Source organism: Leguminivora glycinivorella, chromosome 21 (assembly GCF_023078275.1).
Source record: "Leguminivora glycinivorella isolate SPB_JAAS2020 chromosome 21, LegGlyc_1.1, whole genome shotgun sequence".
NCBI classification, from domain to species: Eukaryota; Metazoa; Arthropoda; class Insecta; order Lepidoptera; family Tortricidae; genus Leguminivora; species Leguminivora glycinivorella.
The window spans coordinates 690079-707050 of NC_062991.1; the positions used below are offsets into that span (position 1 = coordinate 690079).

General features: G+C 36.2%; 2 long non-coding RNA genes across 2 annotated transcripts; one reads left to right on the forward strand and one right to left on the reverse strand.

The window, feature by feature from the left end:
• Positions 1-4611: 4611 nt before the first annotated feature.
• Positions 4612-5823, reverse strand: LOC125237487. The gene is made up of 2 exons (XR_007178336.1): positions 5374-5823; positions 4612-4934 (listed from the first exon to the last, which is right to left on the reverse strand). It is a non-coding gene; the product is annotated as an uncharacterized LOC125237487 (long non-coding RNA).
• Positions 5824-11409: 5586 nt separating this feature from the next.
• On the forward strand, positions 11410-16310 carry LOC125237559. Its single transcript, XR_007178347.1, has 3 exons — positions 11410-11595; positions 12503-12615; positions 16012-16310. It is a non-coding gene; the product is annotated as an uncharacterized LOC125237559 (long non-coding RNA).
• Positions 16311-16972: the final 662 nt, after the last annotated feature.

Below are 16972 nucleotides of genomic sequence, written 5' to 3' on the forward strand. Positions count from 1 at the left end.
CTATTTCACACAATTTTGTATACATGAAAGTAATGATACTAAATTGGGCATAAAATCACTACATAAAGGATCGAGCTTACGTAGGTATATACATATGTAACATCTGTCTGCCTGAGAAATCCCAGTAACAAACTATAAACAATAGTCCCACTGAGCATGAAACTTACAATAACTTGCAGTAAGTTTACATACCTCACATTTGTAAGTTTAGAATGTAAGGTCGGAGAAATATGACAACAACATTCAACTTATTGGTAATTTGAAACTTTCAGAAAATTAGTAGTGCTATATTATTGTAACATGACAAATGAAAACTAATATTATAATATTGCAAGGATGTTTTGATTACAAGTTATTTAAATGTTCATTTATTACATTGCTGCAACAAGGTATTAGCTATATTACATATGCAACGTTACAGCAACATTAACTTTTAAACATCAAGTTTTCAATGTTACTTCAATGTCTAAACTTAAAGTTTCCCAAATGTTCAAAATCAATATTACTGCAACTGACCACTTGAAATATTGGTTTTATGCAGTTGCTGCAATATCACAAATTAAGATTTACTTCAATAAAACCTTTTGATATAACCGGTATATTTTTTTTGTAACATTACAGATAATTATAAATACAATGTCACAGCAATTGCTTTTTTTAAAGAATTCATTTCTCAATGTTGCACCAATTTGTAATATTTACGTTTATTGAACATTTCACATCAACATTACAGTCATTGACCGTTTTAAATATACGTTTGATAATTTTGCTGCGATATCACAAAATTAGCACTCTTTCAATGAGTCTATTTATAAGGGCATAACATTACGGTAAATTATAAACAGTGTAAATGTTTAAGCTAGATTTTTTTACATTGTTTTTCTACTCTTCTTTTGGAGATTTCACATTCGGTTATTCTCGAGAAAATTCAAAATTGTTATTTCTTGATTAAACTATAGTCTGTCAAACAAGTCTGTCAATAAATAAGAACAAAGTAAACTATATGCATCCTATTCTTTAGGTGCGGTCGCTAGACGGCGGACGCAGATCTGGACAATGAATATACACTTAACCGTGCAAATTATCGGTCGACGGTCGCAGACGTGGCCTTGAGCGCATGGACGTCCGATCGAAATCTGGCTCGCTGGATGTTTTGGTCAGCCGAAGCCACGTCCCGAAGACCGTGCACACTGATCGGTCGCGGTCGCGGTCGCTCGACGGCGGACGTCCGCGTAGTATGTTCCTAGCTGTAATAGTTTTCTGTTCTGAGATTAAAGCTAGGAACATACTACGCGGACGTCCGTCGTCGCGCGACCGTGGACGCGGATCTGGATAATGAATATACACTTAACCGTGCAAACTATCGGTCGAAGGTCGTGGACGTGGCCTTGAGCGCATGGACGTTCGATCGAAATCGGGCTCGCTGGATGTTTTCATCAGCCGAAGCCACGGCGTGATACTCTGCAGCCGTACCACCTCGCTTTATTGTGCTCAGATTACCATGGTGGAATGTACCTCTGACGTACCTCTTGTACCTCGTCGGAAATTAAATGTACTGTACATGTAGTTTACCAGAAATATGGGTTTAAAAGGGGTCCGACTGGGGAGTACTACTCCCCAACTTGAAGTTAGGTTCTGTAGACCCTGATGAATAGGTCAGATGGAAAAGGCGGTATTCCTAGGCATGGCACACATGTACCCTTGTTTCGCCGATAAACTTTTCATCGACAACAAATCATCGAAAATTTAGTTCGAGTAATTTTGTTTCAACTACTATTTATTTGAAATTTTCTTAGGTATTATTAGGTACCTACGAGTATAACGTGCGCATCCCGTACGTAGCGGCGTGTGCATCAGTGGGGTTCGAGCCAAACCACAGACCACATTAATATTATATATATTGTGGAACTGGTAAAGGGTGTGATGGTGTTCCCTTTACTGAGCGCAGACTATTTAGCTTGAGGTTCCCAATAAGTTGGCACTCTTAAAAGACGGTGAAGGGTTCAGGCCTGGCTAATTAGAACAACAGCAATAGGATTCATTAGTAGGTACTATCTAACACTAATACCGTAAGTGGTATATCTGTACACTGTCTTTGCTTACACTGAACTGCACTTTGACTATGGCCGCGACGGCAGCGGGTGGACTGAAAAGGGTCCGATATCGGAGGCAAGACCGATATCGCATACATTACAGGCGCCATCTTGGATTGTTTTCATCGAAATCCTTCCGACATCCGATATCGGATCGGATAATGAGAAAACGGACTTACTAGGAAAGATACAACGTGTGATCGGAATTGCGACCTTACGCCATAGGTATTACGCTATTAACTAACTGGATCTTATCTTGGGTAGTTAAGAAGCCTTTCCAAGCAAGCGTAACACACGTTTTTGTATGGGATACAATTCATGTAAAGATGGCAAACAGACAATAAAATTTATCAACGTAGCTACTCATAAACTCATTCAACATTAAGTGACTCATAAACTAAAAGAAAATACTTACCTCATAAACTATTTCAGAAGACGTCGCGTCGCGTCGTTCATAAATGTTGGAGATAAGGTAATATAATAGGTGGAAACTTGAATTCGATCTTTTACTTAGAATACATACGATTATATTTAATTTTACACAATAGGATCTACCGAACTACAGATTATTATAAAAATGCACTGCTTTAAAATGATCACAAAATAAATAATCTAAAATCGGTGCTGCTGCTTTTTTTCCGAATCAGTCTTTACACTGGCTCTAAGACCCCTAACCCTCCATAACTGACTCGAGAAAATTTAAATTTCTTAAACTGTTTTACAGTATTCAACTATGGGACTGACAAGAAACTCGCCATACGTATTTCTTTTACATCTTAACACGTTCGCCCCGGTACTGTTTTACTGAATTGCCTATACTATGCCAGTAAACATTATCTTAATCACACATTACAATACATGCTACTGGTATTCTACGAAATTCATAGTCCTATGCCACTAGCATTAAGGCTGGTTTTAGTGTCACGCGGACGGTCCGCGCGACTAATTTGTATGAAGTTGATGTTGTCGTCCGCGCCACTTTATAATGCTCCCTGAACTTCATACATACCTATTACATACATACGTACGAGAACTCGCATACGAGTTTTATTACATTGCTGTATTTGATGGCTGTGCATAATTGTATGTAACATCAACAGCCCGCAATGTGATTAAAATCGCATGCGAGTTCGCACGCCGTCTAAATCAGGCCTAACGATAAACTATTTGTTGCTTATTTGGTTTCTATCACTTTCATCATTCGATATCCGTTATCTTATAATATCCATATTACATATAGATTCTAGGATTATTGTCATAAATAAGTAATGTAGTAACCGAAGACAGTATTATAGAGATTATTTGTTGAATTCATTTAGACACAATAAAACTATGGAAACGGATTATATCGCGTATAATGAATTTACTATTCATCCCGACGTTTCGAACACTTTACAGCATTTGTGGTCAACTGAGGAAAAATTACAATGTGCAAAAGCTACCCACATACAAGAAATATTAATGAAGACACAGTTAATAAAGCTAGTTATACAATATTTAACAAATTTTACATTACTAGGTATGTAAAAACAATTAATTAGTTAATCTACACAAAATTTGCAAAACCAAATGGCGAATGTCCAACACCATACATTCTGGGTAGATACCGCTTCTCCTTAGCAAGAAACAGCTTATCAAACTTTATAGCGTGATTGACTTTATCCATGACATGTTCAGAGACTGCAGACCTTTGCCAACGGTGCTTGACATCCGCTATGTGTTCCTTCACCCATGTGGAAATACTTCGTTTCGTCTGCCCTACATATGACAGGCCGCACTCACAGTCTAACCTGTACCCTCCTGCATTTTGTAGAGGAGTTTGACACTTCATAGACCTCAGGAATTGTGACATCTTCTTCATGGGCTTCAAATAAGTTTTAATGAAAGTCCGTTTCAAGATGTGACTGATCCTATATGTGACCCCTCTAAGAAAAGGCAAAATAGCAAGCTGGCGCTCGACTGTAGGGATCTTCAAACAGGCCTTCTGCTTGACATGCAGTATCTTGAGCTTTTTCGTCAACAGCGCCTGCCTGGCATGTCGAAGCTCCGCGGCCAAATTCTGGTTGTCACATATCCTCTGAGCTCCCTGAAACAAAGATTTGCCCATAGTAGCTAGTTGACAGGGATGGTGGTGAGATTGGCCATTTATGTACCTATCAGTATGAGTAGGTTTTCTATACACAGTGCAACCTAAGCTATTATCAGGATTCCTCAAAATGAGAACATTCATGAAGGGACGAGAACAGTCTTTATCCATAGTAAATTGTATCGTATGACCATTTAAATTCTATCCATAGTGAACTATGAAGAAAGTTGAAACACTACTTTTAGGAAGCATAGTAAAAGTGCCATCTACATATCTTTTGAATATCTTCGGCTGGACGGCAGCCAATGAGAGTGCTGTCTCCTCGAAGTCCTCCATAAAGATGTCGGCAACTACTGAAGACACAGGAGACCCCATTGTCATGCCATCCACTTGAAGGTAGAATTCATCATTCCATAGCAAGTAGCACATATGTTCTGCTCTCGCACCCTCTTCTTGACAATTTCATTGCAGTCTTTTATATTCTTGGGGCCTTTGGTTTACTTATTTAGTCTTCACTTCTTCAATGTCATAATTTGGATTTCTTTCCACCCCTTTTTGCCAAGAGTGGCACAGAAACTTAGTAGTTCATGTGCTCTGCCTACCTCTTTATGGGATAGAGGCGTGATATCTTTTTCTAAGGCCCATATTTCCCTCTTGTGCCGTCTTCTCTTCTTCAATGGCCCATTGTAGTTATTCAGTACAATATTTTTCTTCTAAAATTTGCTTCTGGACTTTTCCAACCTGCCTTGGTTTATCTATAACAAAGTAATGTTTCAGAATAGAATTGCATAAAAACAATGGGAAAAAAATTGATAGTATATAAAATAAATATTACTAGCTTTTGCCCGAGGCTTCGCATAAGTCACTCTCTGTCTCTTCCACTATTTCCACTTAAAAAATCACATCAATTTGTCACTCCATTTTGCTGTGAAGGACGGACAAACAAACAGATACACACACTTTCCCATTAGTATGGATGGGCCGGACAATGTCTGTCTCATGCACACACAGAGTTGAGCAAAAATTGCCACAATGCGACGAGTCAGAGATTGCTCAAGACCGTGACAAATGGAGATCCATGGGTGAGGCCTTTTCCCAGCAGTGGGACACTATGTAGTCTATTAATATAGCCCGAAGCTTTAAGCAGGGTCACTACACTGGCCAGACATGTCATATTAACATATAATAACTTACATAAAGCGGGATTTCGTCTTGTTCACAATGAGGCCGACTTCCTTTGAGACCATATATTATTTTCATCATCTCAGAACTAACTTCCCTCAATTATCCTGTGGACTGCAAAATACTTAGATGTAGTTTATATTATTAGACCTGAAGTTTAGAATTTTTAGCAGTATGTTTATGATTCATAAGTTAAACTAAAATTATTTTCTTTCTTTGACATTTGCATTACGTTTCATCTTTATCCACATAAAATTTCTTAAAAAAGTTGTATCATTGAACAATGTTGTAGGAAGAATATACATTTAAAGTAATCAATATTAAATACATAATCATGTATAAAATCAATAAAATGTGCAAAATTTCAAAAGGCGTTATAATATGGACCACGTATTCCGTAAATCGAAACGTGAGAAACGTCAATATACAATGTTGCCAGCTGTAACTTACAATTAACGTAGTATCTTCTTAGTAGTTTGTGCAATTAAAAAATTGACAATTTTTATTTGGTAAAATAATTTATTGATTAGCTATACTTTAGTAAGACATTGTTAAACAGACCCTAAATATTTTTAACATCGTCAAAAGATTTTAACAGTGTATTCCTGACCACTTTTAGAGACTATAATGTTATGTACTTATACTTTTCTGGATATTGCCTAGCTTCAGAGTTATTACCAATTGAAAAAAGATGTTATTGTTAGTCAGTAAAAAGATCCTTTACGGGAGTTGATGCCACTATGGAGATTATGGTCTCATCGCATCGTCTACTTCCATATCGATAAGATTTGATTTCGTATGCGTCGCATCGCCGTCGCGCGACCATCGCCCACGCAAGCCACGGCGTCACTATCCTCATTGATAAATGTCAAAAAGTAAAAAGTAAAATCTTTCAAGAATGAAGTTTTTAGAAAAAAAAGTCAAAACTCGTTTCAAGTGCTAGTTTTATGAAAAACATTTACTTTTTACGTGAAAATACATTCAGAAACAAAATTCATGTAATATCTTTTTTTTGATTTACACAAAAAATGGGTGGTTAAATAGTATATTTCGGCTTATTCACTCCCACGGTGTATAAAGGGAATTAAGATATACAAGAAGCAAGGCCTTTGACACTGTCTCAGTTACCTTACCATCCTACTCAAAAAGCTAGAACATTGGGGGATTCGGGGGGTCGCATTGGATTGGCTTGCTAGCTTACAGGGTGCACACAAATTGGATCACCGATCCTAAAAACCGGCCAAGAGCGTGTCGGGTCACGCTCAGTATAGGGTTCCGTAGTTTCCCGTATATTTTTTTCAAAACCTGTTTAACCTATCAAGTTGAAAATAATTATACTAGAAAGACTTTTTCAAGTTGTTGTTCAAAAGTTAGAGGGGGCACACTTATTTTTTTCTTTTTAGAGCCATTATTTATGAAAATATTAAAAATATTTTTATATTAAAGGAAAAAATGGAAAAATTTACGCTTCCGGCGGGACTTGAACCCGCACCAAAAAAAAAAAAAAAAAATGTTTAGAATCGTTAGCAGACGTTTCTGCTTAATAAAAATTAATTTAATATTAAAAATGTCAAAAAAAATATTTTTGTAAACCCCTATTCATTTTTAAATACTTATCGAACAATATATCACACGTTAGGATTGAAATGAAAAAAAAAATTCACTCCCCACTTTACATGTACGGGAGGGTATTCTAATATAATTATATTTTTTTTCACTTTTAATTTTACTACATTGTCGGCGTGATTGATATACATATTGGTACCACATTTCAGGTCTCTACTGATAACTTCTCTCGTCTTTAATTTTTTGAGGCCCAAAAAAGGTGTTTGAGGCAACGTGAAAGTAGAGTTCCTCAGAAGTCGCATAGTATTTATTCTAGATCATTTGGCCGGGTCCTTCACCGTGCCAGAACAGTGCAAAGTGGTAAAAAAATAATCCAAAAAAGGTTCTTGAGGCAATTTGTCATTTTTACCAGTAAAAGATGAGGGTCTAAATAGCCATGGAAAAATAATGCCATGACATGAGGTGGGGTCCATACCCAGCCATTCGATCTTGAAAGTCAATTTTTTAGTTTTCCGTAAATAACTCGTAAACGGTGGCCCACAGCAAAAAAATATGGTAAACAGAAAATATCTACATTAAATTGTCTACAAGAAAGGTTATGTACGTTTTTTCGATAGGAACAATATATAAGTGGATAATTTAGTAAGAAAGTTTTTTTTAATCGATTACATGCTCCGTTTTTCGTCAATACCTCGTAAACGGTGGCACACAGCAAAAAACTTTGTTAAACAGAAAATATCTACATAAAATTTCCTATAAGAAAGGTTATTATAAGGGGTTACCCTCATCTGGCAGAATAATTTTAGTCCGAAACACACTTCGCATAACATGTTTCGCAGTAACACTTTCAGTCGAATTGTTTGTTTGTTACAATACAGTAAAACGGAGCTATTTTGCTCCCCCATGGGTAACTTTGCACCACCTTTAAATATGGTTTGATTGCCTCAAGGATCAAAATGTATGGTTGATTAGATGAATTATTCAAATCCACCCTCATACACATATCATAAAAGGGTTACCCTCATCTGGCAGAATAATTTTGGCCAAAAACACACTTAGCATAACATGTTTCGCAGAAAAAACATTCGGTCGAATGGTAATTTCGCAGAAAACTTAGTTGGCATTATTACTACCACGCATAAGATACATTTGGCAGAATATTGTTTTACAGAACATTACTTTGGTCAAATTTGATTTAGCGTGATTGTATGTACCATAATAATCTTATAGCATAATATTACAATAGCAGAATTATTACACGCTATCAAAAAAGAAAAACTGCCCCAGAGTCACTATTAGGTACGACGACGAGCGAAGCGAGGAGGAGTGTTAGGTATCTTGCATCCCAAACACATCCAACTCGCTATCAAATAGCGAATTGCAACTTTATGCCTCCTACATATTATGCACAAATGTTATCTATTTCATGTAATCTATTTCAAAAAACTTACCTACTAAAACATTGATCCTAGCGAAAAATCTTATAGAACCTTTCTTGTAGGAAATATTATGTAGATTAATTCTGTGTAACATCATTTTTGGCTGTGTGCCACCGTTTTTGAGTTATCAACAAAAAACTGCCCATGTAGTCTATTTAAAAATACTTTCCAACTAAAAAATTGATCCTAGCGAAAAAACTTATATAGGTTCACTATTCTCTGGCAGAAACTTTTTACTCATTTGATTCGTATAATAGTTCTTGGCAGAAGTCACGTTTGGCAGAAACACCTTACGCAGAATATGCTTTGGCATAAATCATTTCGCAGATTTTTGTAATACCGAATTGTTTCTTGTCATAATGTTGATGAGCATAATAGTCTTCTAGTCAAACAATACTTTTGCAGATAACATTTTTTTTTTAATGTTTTTATCTCTTTATTTACATGAACATATTTACATAATTATATAAGAAACTAAGACTAAACTTAAAAGCAAGCTAATGTCTAAAATAGGCCCTTGAGGCATTGTACCAAGGATACTGGCGACATTAAATGGGCCGCTTTTTGTTGATCGATTTTGAGATTTGAGTTGAAACTCCTAAATTTGCACTTCAGAAAGAATTATAAGACAAACTTTCCTACTAAAATATTGATCCCAGCGAAAATTCTTATATATCCTTTCTAGTAGGCAATATTATATAGATTATTTCCGGTTATGAGCCACCGTTTTCGAATTATTTACAAAAAGCGGCCCATGTAATCTATTTAAAAATACTTTCCAACTAAAAAATTGATCCTAGCGAAAAAACGTATAGAACCTTTCTTATAGAAAATTTTATTTAAATTTTTTCTCGTGAACATTTTATTTAGCTGTGGGCCACCGTTTACGAGGTATTTACAAAAACGGCCAATGAAATCTATTTAAAAATAATTTCCAACTAATATTGATCCTAGCGAAAACTCTTATAAAACCTTTCTTGTAGGAAATATTATGTAGATTATTTCTGTATACCATTATTTTGGGCTGTGAGCCACCGTTTTTGAGTTATCAACAAAAAACTTCCCATGCAATCTATTTAAAAATACTTTCAACTAAAATATGTGAGTGTGGACGTGAAAACGTCCCACTTTGTCGATTGCTATAAAGCCACTTTGTCAGTTTAAATGCATAAAAGATACAAGTAAATCTCGCCTTAATGGTAACCGACAAACACACTCACACATTGATCCTAGCGAAAAAATGTATAGGACCTTTCTTGTAGGAAATTTTATGAAGATATTTTCTTGTGAACATTTTATTTAGCTGTGAGCCACCGTTTACGAGGTATTTACAAAAAACGGCCCATGAAATCTATTTAAAAATACTTTCTAACTAAAATATTGATCCTAGCGAAAAATCTTATAGAAACTTTCTTGTAGGAAATATTATGAAGATTAATTATGTATAACATTATTTTTGGCTGTGAGCCTCCGATTTCGAGTTATTAACAAAAAACGTCCTACGTAAGCTATTTAAAAATACTTTCCAACTAAAATTAATCTATTTAAAAAAACTTACCTACTAAAATATTGATCCTAGCGAAAAATCTTATAGAACCTTTCTTGTAGGAAATATTATGTAGATTAATTCCGTGTAACATTATTTTTTTTTAGCTGTGAGCCACCGTTTTTAAGTTATCAACAAAAAACGGCCCATGTAATCTATTTAAAAATACATTCCAACTAAAAAAATGATCCTAGCGAAAAATCTTATATAACCTTTTTTATAGGAAATTTTATGTAGATATTTTCTGTTTAACATAGTTATTTGCTGTGGGCCACCGTTTACGAGGTATGGACGAAAAACGGAGCATTTAATCGATTAAAAAAACTTTCTTACTAAATTATCCTTTTCTATATTGATCCTATCGAAAAAATGTATATAACCTTTCTTGTAGAAAATTTTATGTACATATTTTCTGTTTGACATATTTTTTTGCTGTGGGCTACCGTTTACGAGTTATTTACGAAAAACTAAAAAAAAATACTTTCAAGATCGAATGGCAGGGTACAGACCCCACCTCATGTCATGGCATTATTTTTCGATGGCTATTTAGACCCTCATATTTTACTGGTAAAAATGACAGATTGCCGCAAGAACCTTTTTTGGAATTCTTTTTTTACCACTTTGCACTGTTCTGGCTCGGTGAAGGACCCGGCCAAATGATCTGGCATAAATACTATGCGACATCTGAGGAACTCTACTTTCACTTTTTAATAATTCCAGGTTGCCTCAAACACCTTTTATGGGCCCCAAAAAATTAAATCTTTAATAATCATAGCTCGATAAAGCCCCACTCCCCAGCTGCCAGACTTGCAGACCTGATGTTGGTTATGATCAGAGAAGCATCTGAGCACCTTTACAGGTTGCCTCAAGTACCTACTCCAAAATCCTGCCAGCTCTTGGAAGTCTTGGACCATTAATTGATCATTTCACGTAAATTAATATTTTCTTCTTTAAATACTTATAAATTATATGCCAGAGACTAATTACTAAGAGGGGCCGTTTCTTATCAAATACAACTTATTATACTGTTCGCCCGTATTAGGTTTACACCCTGTATATACCCGTCCTAGCGAAATCACGATATGCATTTTCGCCACTGACGATAACGGAACTAAATAATATTAAATATAATTTTCCCTCGGTTTCTGAACACGGTTTTAGAGTTGGCAACCCCGGACCGCGACGCGACGCCATCTTTTATTTATTCTATCGTGGTGCGCGTCCTTCTGTGAGTTAGCTGACGGAAATATGGTGAGATTTGCTATTTAATTACCAATTTACAGCCTATGTGGCAGTTAACTGTTAGATAGTTTATTGTGGGACTAGGTTGGTTTGTGTAATATATCATATTACAGAAAAACGGCTCGTCACGTCGCGGGTAGCGCTTACGCCGCCTTCGCGCCCCACTTGAATCGACGACCTACATGTCGCATCCGCGAATTATTTTTAACATTATAAATCAATATATTTTTATACTGTGTTCAGGTTCAGGGGTTGTTTTTGCCCATGCCCCATCATCTGCCGCGATCCTGGACAAGTTGGCGATCAACAACAGGATCCGGCCTGCGTGCAATGGCCAGTGAAGTCTATCCCAGTGCCTGTATTATTATCAAGTCATCACGCTGTCGTCGTCGGACTCGTCGGTTACAAATGACGCGGCAGATCTCTCTTAAGCTTAGAAAGGTATGTAGTTGCGCGTTCCATTTATACGTCTACTTTGATTTCCTTTTTGACTTATGAATATTGTCGTGAGTTCGTGGCATAATAATTAGTGTTACTTAGTATTATCAAAGCATGTAAAATCGTAAGTGACATACAGTTAATCTAGTACAGTTGTCGGTACGTAATTGCAAAGGTTGTATTTGGTTCTAATTTATCAACACAGAGTTGTTTTCAAGTTTCCAAGTAACTTGTTATTTACATGCATATAAATTTAAAGATAAACTGAATGTTTATGAAAAAAAAATAGTGTTTCTTTGTTCAGTGTCTGCTACTTTATAAAGTTGTAGTTATCCACCTACGTAAATACGTACAGATACAGAATCAGATTTATCGAATCTTTAGTGCCTCCGTCAGACATTTAGGGCCCAGTTAAGCATAAATTCATTTAGGGCCACTTGTACCAACTGCTTAACTCAAGGTTAGTGGGCTATCAACTGTCAAATTCCATATGAAATGGTGGGTTAGCCTCGGGTCAACCCTCCATTTTCGGTGGTGCAAGTGACCCTTAGGTATGTAGTCAGTTGTGATTGCCTGATATTACAACTTGACAATATAAAGCCGTCGAGGGTACAATATTTGTATCTTGTCTACAACATTTATTTTGTGTTTCATTGTGTACCAAGTATAAAAACGTCACGTCACGTAAATAGTCCCACATGACCCTTTGATAGTCCAAGCTCAGTTTAATTAACCCAAGAGATTTGTGTAAATTAAGCATTTGGGTTCATTTAATTGCTAATTATTTGTGTGTGTTCATAAATATTCCTGGGTTTTCTTATTAACTGTTTCTGCACCTCATTAACTAACACTGCATATTTGCTTCTCCCTGTTATTTTCACTTGCTTAGCTCACGCACCGGACATTTCAGATGGTTGTGGCGCAGTGCTCTGCTACTTCGTGCCACAGGCCATTCTCCAACTGCAGATCTACGTGTCAGCGCGACAGTGCACTCACTCACCTTGTTTGGCCCGGTGGAATTTGGTTAGCTTGCACATTTTACCCTTCTCTTCATTAATTTATTTCTGTATTTTCATTCAGTAAATACAAAATGTCAACAATGACAGTAGTGATAACAAGAGCGAGGATATTGACGAAGCAAAACTTAAATAGAAATTTCCTTTAAAAATAATCTGCCATATTTTTAAACCCAATTTCTATTTAAATCTCATTGAAATTTATAATGATCATAGGAGTTGACCGTGACGTCAGTCGACACGTTTTCGTTTAATTTCCATATCAGCAAATCATTCAAATTCGTTTTGAGAGTTCTTAAAAAGAAACTGATTTTACTAGAAGGAAAGTAGCCTATAATAAAAATGTATTGATAAATAATCATCTCAATCTCACATCATTTTTAGAATTCTATAGTCAACTAGCAACCCTTATAGTTTCGCCATGTCTGTCTGTCTGTCTGTCTGTCTGTCCGTCCGTCCGTCCGTCCGTCCGTCCGTCCGTCCGCGGATAATCTCAGTAACCGTTAGCACTAGAAAGCTGAAATTTGGTGCCAATATGTAATTATGTATATCAATTACGCCGACAAAGTGGTAAAATAAGAAGCGGAAAAAAATGTTTTGTTAGGGTAAAGTGGGGACTGATTTTTTTCATTCCAATCCCAACATGTGATATATTGTTGGATAGGTATTTAAAAATCAATACGGGTTTACTAAAATCGTTTTCTGATAATATCAATATTTTCGGAAATAATCGCTCCTAAAGGAAAAAAGTGTGTCCCCTCTCTAACTTTTGAACCATATGTTTAAAAAAAAAAATACAAATGTAGAACTTCACTCTAAGACCAAATTAAATTATTTCATAGGAAATATAGAATGCCTTGGTCATTTTTTCTTTGTATATGACATTTATTTCAGTTTATAATGTAGAACTTTATAAAGACTTTCTAGGAAAATTGTTTTGAAGTTGATAGGTTCAGTTGTTTTTAATAAAAAATACGGAAAACTACGGAACCCTACACTGAGCGTGGCCCGACACGCTCTAGGCCGGTTATTTTTACACTTTACTATGAATAACAAATCTCATAAGTCGATTAAATTTATTGTAGACTAGGGTGGTCCAAAAAAAAATGTTTTTTATTGTTTGAGCTCCACATGGTTATTTCTACACGAAAACTTATTAAAATCATGTCAACCAATTTTGAGAACAATCAGACTTTATTTAGAGGTCGCTCAAAATAAAGCAATAATGCCATACTGAAATGTATGAAATGAACTTGACTAAAGAAAAAATCTTACATGGAGGTATTTTAATGGTTTAATTATATTTTTCCCTATTTCATTAGAGCTAAATAAAACATGAACCGGGCAGTTTGCAATGTTTTAATTATTTCGGTTTTTATTTTATTATAGGAGATATCCAATTTTAAATGTATCTTGAGCGACCTGTAAATAATGAGCAAATGGGTTAAAATTTGGTACATAAACTACTAATTCATAATAGAACAAAGGGAACCATGTGGAGAAAGGATTAGTCATATTTATTTTTCTTCCATACAAATGTGGACCACCCTATTGTAGACCATGTTTCAACAAATTTGAGAGCCTTGAATTCGCTTAGGGAACACACTGACCTGTGGGTCACTCTTATAATATATATAGTTGTCCAAAAACTGGACAGTGTAACTAACGCCGTGTCTTGCGTGGGCGATGCGACGTATACGAAATCAAACCTTATCGATATGGAAGTGTGAGACGCGACGGCGACCGTCGCCCTCGCAAGACACGGCGTCACTAGCAATACTAGCATTAAGTGGAAAGAATAGTCTACTTTCCTTTTAGTCAATTCAGCGTGTGCTACTCTGCGGCGCGGCGGCGGCGGCGGCGCCTTCATAATGAACTTCAACTAACTATATGGTAAAATGATGTACGTAATTACGTATAACGTACAATATGTACGTATGATGTTTATGACTGCACCTATAGGGAGAAACGAAATAATGGGCTTTGATTGTATCAGTACTCATAGATAGAATCTACATTATTTACTTTTTTCTTATGGAAATTGATGTACAAATGTCGTTTATTATGTACGTATTGAAAAAATCATTACTTTCAGTAATTCCGCATTACACCTGAACCTTATGAGCTATTATGCCAGGTGTACAGGTAAGTGAGACGGAGATTTGTTCCTTCCACGCTCAAAGCCCATTATTTCGTTTCCCCCTATACTTAGGAGGCCTAAGCCGAAAAGCGCTATCTCAAACGAAAATCCATAATTAACTTATAAAGTATCTATAGGTATCTGTGGAATAGGTATCGAGACAAACCTTATTGGTTTAACGATACTATGTAAATTAATTAGAGATTTATGTTTGTGATTACCTAAATAAATAATAATATTACTGACGTTTACGTTTCCAAAATCATTTGGTTTTGAGACAGCGCCACTCGGCTTAGCAGGGCAGTATAGGTATAGTCATAAACATCATACGTACATATGCCGCCGCCGCAGAGTAGCACACAATTCAGCTTTAAGTTTGCTAATTATGGAAATAGTACGACTTTCGTGTTTAGTGACGTCAACTCATTTAGGGTGCGTTGGGGCAATTTCGAACCACAGAAATGCTCTGGTAATTTCGAAAGGGGAACATTGATATGATGGAAATAATGGTGATTTTTCTGTGACTTTCGAAATTACCCCAATGTACGCTATCAGACATATTCAATAGAAATTTGATTTAAAAATAACTTTTGCCAATGTGTTTCTTATAATTATCTAATGCTTCATTTGTAATTTTGTATGGTATAAAATATTTTAAGTACAGGAAAATTCCATGTACAAAACCACACTGCAAAGTCTCCTCTTGAAGACTTATCAGTTTCTAAGAAATCGTGCAGACGTATTGGAGACTGTGCAGGATGAGAGCAGGCAAATAATAATAATTGGCTAGTCACCGTCTGCCTATTTTTTCATGTTTTTATAACATAATATGATCAAGGCAGGTGCCATAGTCACCCATAGTACCGGTTACAAGTCCACCAGCAATTCAACCTAATAGCCCGGTTTCTTTTATTTACCTTTTTCTATCAATAGTTCTACACTAACCGGCGCTTGTCCTTGGGTGCATTACTATAGTGCGGACAGGGATAATCGCCGGGTAGTGTCACATTACATTTAGAGTAAATTGTCTAGAAAGCACAGCCGAAGCCAACAGCACAGAGGCCGTGCTGTTGGCTTCGGCCCCACACATGCCTCCCAAATGTCCGGGACCCCATGGTCCCGAGTACTGGAAAGGACAAACAAATAATCAATAAGTTAAATCATACAAAATAATTATCATAAATCCTTCATCTCATCAGCGGCAAACTCATGTTTCATGTGTACAATCAGAATTATAGATTGAATGAATTTATTTTTTTGCAGGTATGTCACTTGAGGCGAGGAGGACTTGAGAAGGTGCGTCTGTGAACGGCCTTAGTGACGCCTCTTCAGCGCGACGGGTGGTCTCCTCAAATATGAGAAGGAGCTCGGGTCCTGCGGGCTCTTAACCGTCGTAGTATTCACGCAGTGTTTTAAAATAGTGTTTGTGTGTATTATGATAACATTTATGTTCAATTCAAATGTCTAACTCTACATAAGTATTCATATCATTTTTCATTAGTATGGTGCTGTTTTTGCGGTCTGAAGAAAAAACTTTAAATAAAATAATTATGTTGTCTGTATATCCATGTTTTTGTTTTACAATCAATGATTTTTGTGTGAGGTATTTTTTAAGTTTGACTTTTTCGTTTATAGTTATTTTGATCATACATAATCATTAAAATTATGCTGGGTAGTATCTGTAAGCTGCGCACGGATCCGAACCTGTCGAGCGTACTCGCGCGCTAGCCTTTGGCTGTCGGCTTTTGGAGAGAATCTAGCTTGTTTCAATAGAATCGCGATCGAATCAAGCGAGTTCTCTTTGAACCGGCAGCTGGCAGCCGCACGAGGCTCGCTCAGGCTCACGCAGCTTGCAGAGCACCTTGCGGGCAGTTATATTTGTGACGTCCTACCAACCACAAAAATCACGTTCCCTGAAATATCCCTATGAAATATTGTGTGAACGGTTCACAAGTAACTTTCACAAAAGTTACCAGTGATTTGTTGACACAACATACCAAATATAATCATTTCCAGAAGTTTCAAATGAAACATTATGAGAGCTACTTTTAGGTACATTACATGCGTAACTTGCAAGGAACTTCATTAGAGTTATTAAAGCAATGTTATATTTGTAACGCATTGAAAGGTATCGGTGAAAAGTCAATACAATATACAACATCAAACTTTTTGGTGTATTATGAATGTAACATTGCCGCAATGAATAGCATGTATGTTACGGACA